This window comes from Equus caballus, chromosome 5 (genome assembly GCF_041296265.1).
Source record: "Equus caballus isolate H_3958 breed thoroughbred chromosome 5, TB-T2T, whole genome shotgun sequence".
NCBI lineage: Eukaryota > Metazoa > Chordata > Mammalia > Perissodactyla > Equidae > Equus > Equus caballus.
Window position 1 is genome coordinate 66,978,988 of NC_091688.1, and position 7,363 is coordinate 66,986,350.

The following is a 7,363-nucleotide window of genomic DNA, read 5'->3' on the forward strand; positions in this document are numbered from 1 at the left end:
TGAAATAATTGTTTCATATTTTCTGATAATAGTACTGTGTTTATATTATTTTTGCTTAAATCTTTGAATTATTAGGCATTTACTTTGATTTAACGTATGAGGCCAGGATCTTATTTTGGGGCAGGATGAAGATGCAGTTTTATTTTTATATTTTTCAAACCGCTGCTGTATTTTCTCAACTCTATTTATTGAATAGTGCATCTTTTCCCCACTGATTTGCAATACGATATTTATCATAAACTATATTCCTTAATCTGTTTGTACTTATTTGGGGACTTTCATTTACTTGTTCATTCAACAGAAATTATCAAGGCACTGCAATGCCAGGCAATTTTGTTTTTGTTAGCAGTGTTTTCAAGTTTTTAAGATTTTATATATATATATATATATATATATAAAGTGTGTATATATATATGAAATAACATAAATATTTCGTTTTAGCAAATAGGTAGAATGTTAAATGATTACTTTTATATTTAGTAGTATTGAACCATGCTAAGAATCTTACTTGAAACACATTGGGGAACATTACTATTCTTTCAGTAAACTATGCTCCTAGACTTTAATAATTATTTCATTTAGGGTTTTTACGTACTCAACATTTGTTGTTAGATTAATGCACAGTTTTGTTTTGATTTTTACCATGCTATTTGTGTTGAATTTTGATATCAACCTTATGATTGCTTTATAAAAATTATTTAGGATCTTATCTTCTTTTTCTATGCCCTGGGGGAGTTTAATCGTCATTTGCATTATTAATTCTTTGCAAGTTTGACAGATTCCTCCTGTATGAATGTTGGGAACTAGCGTATTGCTGGCTTGGGGGATGGAAAGGGTAGTTCTACAGCAATTTTAGTTTACGGTAATTCTAATTCTATTTCTATTTCTATTTCTTCTATTGTCCATGTTTGTAGTTTATATATTCCTAATAATTAGCTATACATTAGTACTATTTAAAGTTATTTATGTATAATGTGAGAGGTAGTCTCATGTCTTTTCATTTAATTCTCCTGTGAATGTTTATATTGCTATTTCTATTTTATGTCTATTTCTTCTCACCCGCTTAAGGTTGCCTTGATGAATTTTGCTCTTTATTTTCCAAAATAATAGCTCTTGGTTATTTATATGTTCCATCATTTTCTGCTTTATTTCATTAATTGCTTTTTCCCAATTAGGTTGTTTTCTACTTCAATTACTAACTTCTTAAGTTGTATGTTTCAATTATTATAGTATTGTCTCTTTTATAGTATTACTGCTTAAGGGTATATATTTTACTATTAGCTTTGTCTTAGCTGTATCCCATAGGTTTTATGTAGATTTTAATTTGCTTTTAGATAAAATGGTGTTTAGATTTAGTCTTTGCCTTAAAATTATATTTATTTAACAAATATTTTAACTTCCACATGACATTATTTCTTGTTATGGTTCTATTAATAATTTTAAAATTCAATTGTAATTGTATCAAAGAATGTTTTCTGTACAATTTTAAGTTTTTGGAATTCTTGAAGCTATTCTTTACAGCTGAATATACAGTTAATTTTGAAAATGATTTTTGTTTTCTGCATTTAGAGTTTGATATACTAAAAATTATATTTACCTATGAGTAGTATGATTTAGTTAGTCTATATTTTTATATGTGTTGTATACATTATCATTAACTAAGAGATGCAAATTAAATTCCTTTTTCGATTTACATTGCTCTGTTAATTGCCTGTAGCTTATGCTTTACGATTGTGATTATATATTTGTGCATAGATATTCATGATTGGATATTACATTTGGGATTATAAATGCTCTTCTTTTAACACATTTCCTTTGTTGTTAAAATTGCAGCCCTAAATTTAAAAACCGCTATATTAGGGTGTAATTGACTGATCTTGAATTAAAATTGTACACTATTTTTAAAGTACAATTTAAAATTATACAGTTTTTACAAAATAACATGTCCATATTTGAAACTATCACCAAAATAAAGATCATAAACATATCTATATTTACTTACACTGCTTCATAATTCTTCTCTTTGTTATATCCACTACCCCCCAACTTCCAGATGACGACCAATCTGTTTTATACACTATAAGTTAGTTTGAAATTTTTAGAATTTTCTATCAATGGAATTATACAGTACGTATCATTTATATAGGGCTTCATTCACTTAGCATAAATATTTTGAGATTCATCCATATATTTGTACTAATATTTTATTCCTCTTTATTGTTGGGCAGTATTTCATCATATGAATATATTGAATTTATTTGTCCATTGCCCTCTTAATGGACTTTTGGTTTGTTTCCAGCTTTTACTATCACTAACAAAGCTGAAATGAACATTCATGTACAAGTCTTTATGTGGACATACGCTTTTATTTCCCTTGGGAATATACCTAGGAGTAGAATGGTTGATCATATGTTAGACCAATGTTTAACATTTGAAGAAAATGCCAAACTCTTTCTCAAAGTGTTAGTACAAATTTTACATACCCAGCACCGTGGAATGAGAGTTCCAGTTGTTCCACATCCTAGCCTACGGTTAGTATGACCAGTACTTACCTTACTGCACTAGCTAGAACACGTAGTACAATGCTAAATAGAAGTGACTATAGCAGGTATCCCATCTTTTTCTAGACTTATGGGAAAATCATTTAGTTTTCATTATTAAAGCGAGTGGTAGGATTTTTATAGTTGTCCTTTAATAGGTTAATGAAGTTCCCTTTCATTCCCCGTCTGCTGAGAGTTTTTATCATGAACGTACCTTGGATTTTGTAAAATGATTTTCTGGGTATATTGAGATTTTTACGTTTTTTCTTTCTTAGTTCTTAACATGGAGACTTGCACTGATTGATTTTTTTAATTAAATAAACCTTGCGTTTCTGGGATAGATCCCATTTGGTCAGGTGTATTAGTGTTTTCATATATTGTTGAATTTGTTTTGATTAAAAATATGGCTAGTTTAAGCACAGTATATACTTTCCCTTGCTCTTACTTTTATTGCATATATTTAAATTATATGTATATATAATGCATACATTATACAATGCATACATATGCATACATATATATACATACTGTGCCCTGTGAACTCTAGCCTTTTTCATCTCCCCAGACTCTCAGCTCCATCTCCTCAACTCCCACTGGACTCCACCTGTTCCCCCTCATTTTTCTGTGGTCTGAAACTTTCTTAAGGCAGTAAGGTTGCACAGTTGTAGCACTCACCACATTTGTTTTCTGTGTCTCAGGAATCACTGTCCTTTGTGCCATTTCCTTTTCTGAGCTCTGAAATGTGTGTTTCATGTCTGTCTTTTGTCTCAACATACAGTACTTGTTATTGTATTTCCAGGTGAATTCTTCCATTTGATGGGCACACATTTGGTTACAATTTTATCTGTTCTGTAGCTTCTTCTTTCTGTAGAGGATTGCACAGGTATCATAAGTTGGGTTACTATTTCTTTTTTCCTTTGTAATTTTTTTGAGCTTGAGTTTGTTTCTTTTTTAAAAGTTTCTTCTTATTATTCAGTTAATAAGGTGATTTATTTCACTCGTAATATATACACAACATATATGTATATATATATGGAGAGAGAGACTCAACTATGTATTGTTGTAGAAACTGGGATACATAAAAATGAAGAAGAAAATATACTTTCATGGATCTTATACGCTAGTGAGAGAAAGGCAGTAGTAAAGCATAAGCAATTACGTATAATATATGTGAGATGGTTTCAGTCCTATAAAGAAAAATAAAGCACAGTAAGGAACTAGAGAGTGATGGGTGTTGTTGATATTTTAGAAACGGTTTTTATTCTTTAATTTTTTTAAAGGTATGCGTTTTTTTGTGAGGAAGATTGACCCTGAACCAACATCTGTTGCCAGTCTTCCTCATTTTTTTTTCCTTCTTCCCAAATCCTCAGTACATAGTTATATATCCTACTTGTAGTCCTTCTAGTTCTTCTACGGAGGACACCGCCTTAGTGTGTCTTGATGAGCTGTGTGTAGGTCCATACCTGGGATCTGAAGTGCCGAACCCCGGCCGCTGAAGCAGAGCACGCAAACTTAACCACTATGCCACTTGGCCAGCCCCTAGAAATGGTTTTCAGAGAAGAACTCTTATAAGTTATTTGGAGAGTATTGATGGTATTATCTGAAGAATGTTAAGTCCTGTGCATATCTGTGAGAAGGGTATTAAAAGAAAAGGAAAGGAGGACAATTACATGAAAAGTGTTTAATTGGAATATGCATAAGAGTTTGAATAGTAAGGAAACAACTATAGCTGGAGAAGTATTAGCAAAGGGGAATATATTAGAAGATGAAGGCATGTAGTTAACAATGAGAAAGACTATGTAAGGACTGTATGTAAGTCAAAGTACAAACTTTACATTTATTGTTAGTTAGAAGGAAAGCTATTGGAGGGTTTTAAGAATAGGAATGACATGATTTAACTTACATTTTCAAAAGTTTTTCAGGATCAATGGTGGAAAATACTTTGAAAAGCAAGAAAGGAAATATGAGAAACATTAATATTGCAAAATTTCACAAGTTATGAAGGTTGCCTGAGCTGAGGTGGTTATGCTGTTAAGTAGTGAGAAGAAATTGAATTCCAGAGATTAGAGTTTTCAGGTTTTTATCATGAAATGAAAGTGAGAGAAGTTAAGGATTGTTCCAAAGTTTTTGTCCTAAGTAAATGGAAAAAGGGAGTTGCTGTTTACTGATATGAGAAAGGCTGGAGAGCACAAACTTTTACAATGGGGGAATTAAAGGTGTGGTTTCAGACATGTTAATTGTGAGCTGCTTTCCAGACTTCCAAGGGTGAACCAAACAACTGGATATAACAATCTAGTTCCAGGGAGAGATAAGGTCTAGAAATACAAATTGGGAATCATCAGAAGAAGGGAATACAGATTCCAAGAGGAGCCATTGCAATCTCTGAAGCCAAAAAGAATTTCCACCAATTGTCCATGATGTTTCATATATTTCTGGGGTGTGTGTGTGTGTGTGTGTGTGCGTGTGTGCAGTTGAGGGGTGTGGACTCTCTGGGGGCAGTTGTTTTAATATTTACTCGTCTCTAAGTAAAAGAGATCAGCAATTTAGGGTCTGCCCTTAACTGAGTACGCTTTTCCATGCTTCCTCCCTGGATGACAGCCTCTTGGAAAGGTATTCTCCATGCTTTCCTGTCCAAGTCCAGCTCTTCTCTTCTTCTATGGAATTCAGAGTAACTCCTGCCACTAGCCTCAGATGCCACTCTCATTACTGGAAACAAGATACTGCTGATTTGGGGGTTTGTCCCCCATGAAGTATCATCACTTTCGACAACTACCTTCTGTTAATTATTTCTGAGAGCTCCAACTGCCTGCCTCTATCTCAGCATCTTCCTACACCTCAGTTTGATCTTCAGTAACTTAGCCCTTCTTCATGGGTTTTGGTTTGGGCTTACAAATCTCTCACAGTTTTAGAGAAGTTAATTTGCAGATCTGTTACTCATTATTCTTGTTTTGGTATAATATTAATAACCTAAAATTTCTTGCATAATGGGCTTGAAATCTCAGTGATGAATATATCTGAGAATGAAAATAAATTGTTTTCTGGTTCATGAGAAAAATATTTACTTTTCTTTATCTTCCCTGAACATGTCTGCCCTTTCTTTCTATTACTTCTCTAGGACTAAAAAATATTAACTTGAGTTGACCTTAACAACAGCTTATAAAAGTGTACAGTTTACTTAAATTCTCTTTTATCTGACCTTTACTAGGCTTGGTTAAGATGGACTTTTTGGTCTACCTTGTAAAATTTTTCTCTTTTTTTAATGCTAGGATGGCCTTGGCATTCTCTATATAGTTTCTCAAGAGTAACATTATTAATAATTTGCTGAGTACACTTTTTAAAATGGATTTTTTCCCATAGATTAGTATATTTTCATTATAACTTACAGGGACATTGAGGTGAGTGATTAAATTTCCATGACACAACAGGTATTGCATTTCTTGACAATTACATCATGCCTCAGGTTGTATGAGGCACAGAGCTAAAGGACATTTTTTTTCCCACGTGACGAGTGCCAGGTTTTATAAAACATCTCTGACTACAGAGCATCTTCCATTTAATACGAAGAGACTTAAATAAGGATGAGCCGTGCATTTTCTCCCAGGTGAAAAAGAATCATGACTACCCAACTGTCACACAGCATGAGAACTAAAATTTTTATATTTTAGTATAATAATCCATTAAATAATAAGTATTGATTTGCTTTTTGCTTTTTTAGCTAAACATTCTTAAAATACACCTTCCATTTTGATGCTTACAAATGCTAGATGGGTTTTGTTGAGTTAGCTTCTTAAATCTACTTATTTTACCAATTCAAAGGGAAACACAAACAGCTTTCTTTAACCTATAATTCAAGTATTTTGCATCTAATTGGTTGCAGTTGAGTAAATACATGTTTGTCTTTACAGTGGTAAGAACATAAGGAGTAGTGTTTATGCTATGTAAGTGTGATTAACTTGTGAAAAATTCAAGTGCCCTGAGATCTGCACAGCTTATTTAAAAATTATGTATAAAGTTTTGAAGAATAAAAATGCTTTGACAAGTAGGCAGCCCACAAAGAAACTGACACATCAAGGGAAGAAGATCAAACAGCGATATAGCAGGCACATTCACACTGTAGACTGCAGGGTCTGGCTCCACTCCAAGAGGGTTGAAAGAACAAGCAGACATGACATATAGAGAAAGAGTAGAGACACGCATCTCAAGGTGGAGAAATGAAAGATCATTTGACATTCAAAAATGATTTTTTTAAATTTTATGTTTTTGACACACAAGCTTAACTTAGTCAACTGAATGCAACTATTGCCTTAAATCTATGGGAAGCAACAAAAAAAAGCACATCAAAAAATGTTTCTACTAAGTAATGTGAATCTCTGATTTCAGTTTTCCTCAATTTCTCATATATAAGATAATGCCCAAAATTTACATATGCAAGCCTAAGTTCAGAATGCCAGTCTACAACTCTTCAATTTTTAACATTTTGTAATATATTTTTCAATTTTATTATGCTATCAAGTCTTAAGGGTTATGTTCTAATTAACCATTGCATGTAATATTATGGTTTTTCATTTTTATTTGCTAATCATCCATTTTTTAAATTTTAATATTTAAATTAATTTTTGTTGTTTTAAAATTCAAGCCCCTCAAACATCTGTGTGCCACTGAACTTACTTTGGATTTAGTTATTTTAAAACACTTTTGTGTAAAAGTACGTAAAAATGACACTAGGGTAGTAACCAATACGCAGTAACAACATAACCATACTAAATTAAAAGTGATAAGAACTGAGAATATATTGCCTTTTTGAAAAGGCTTTTTTTAAAATA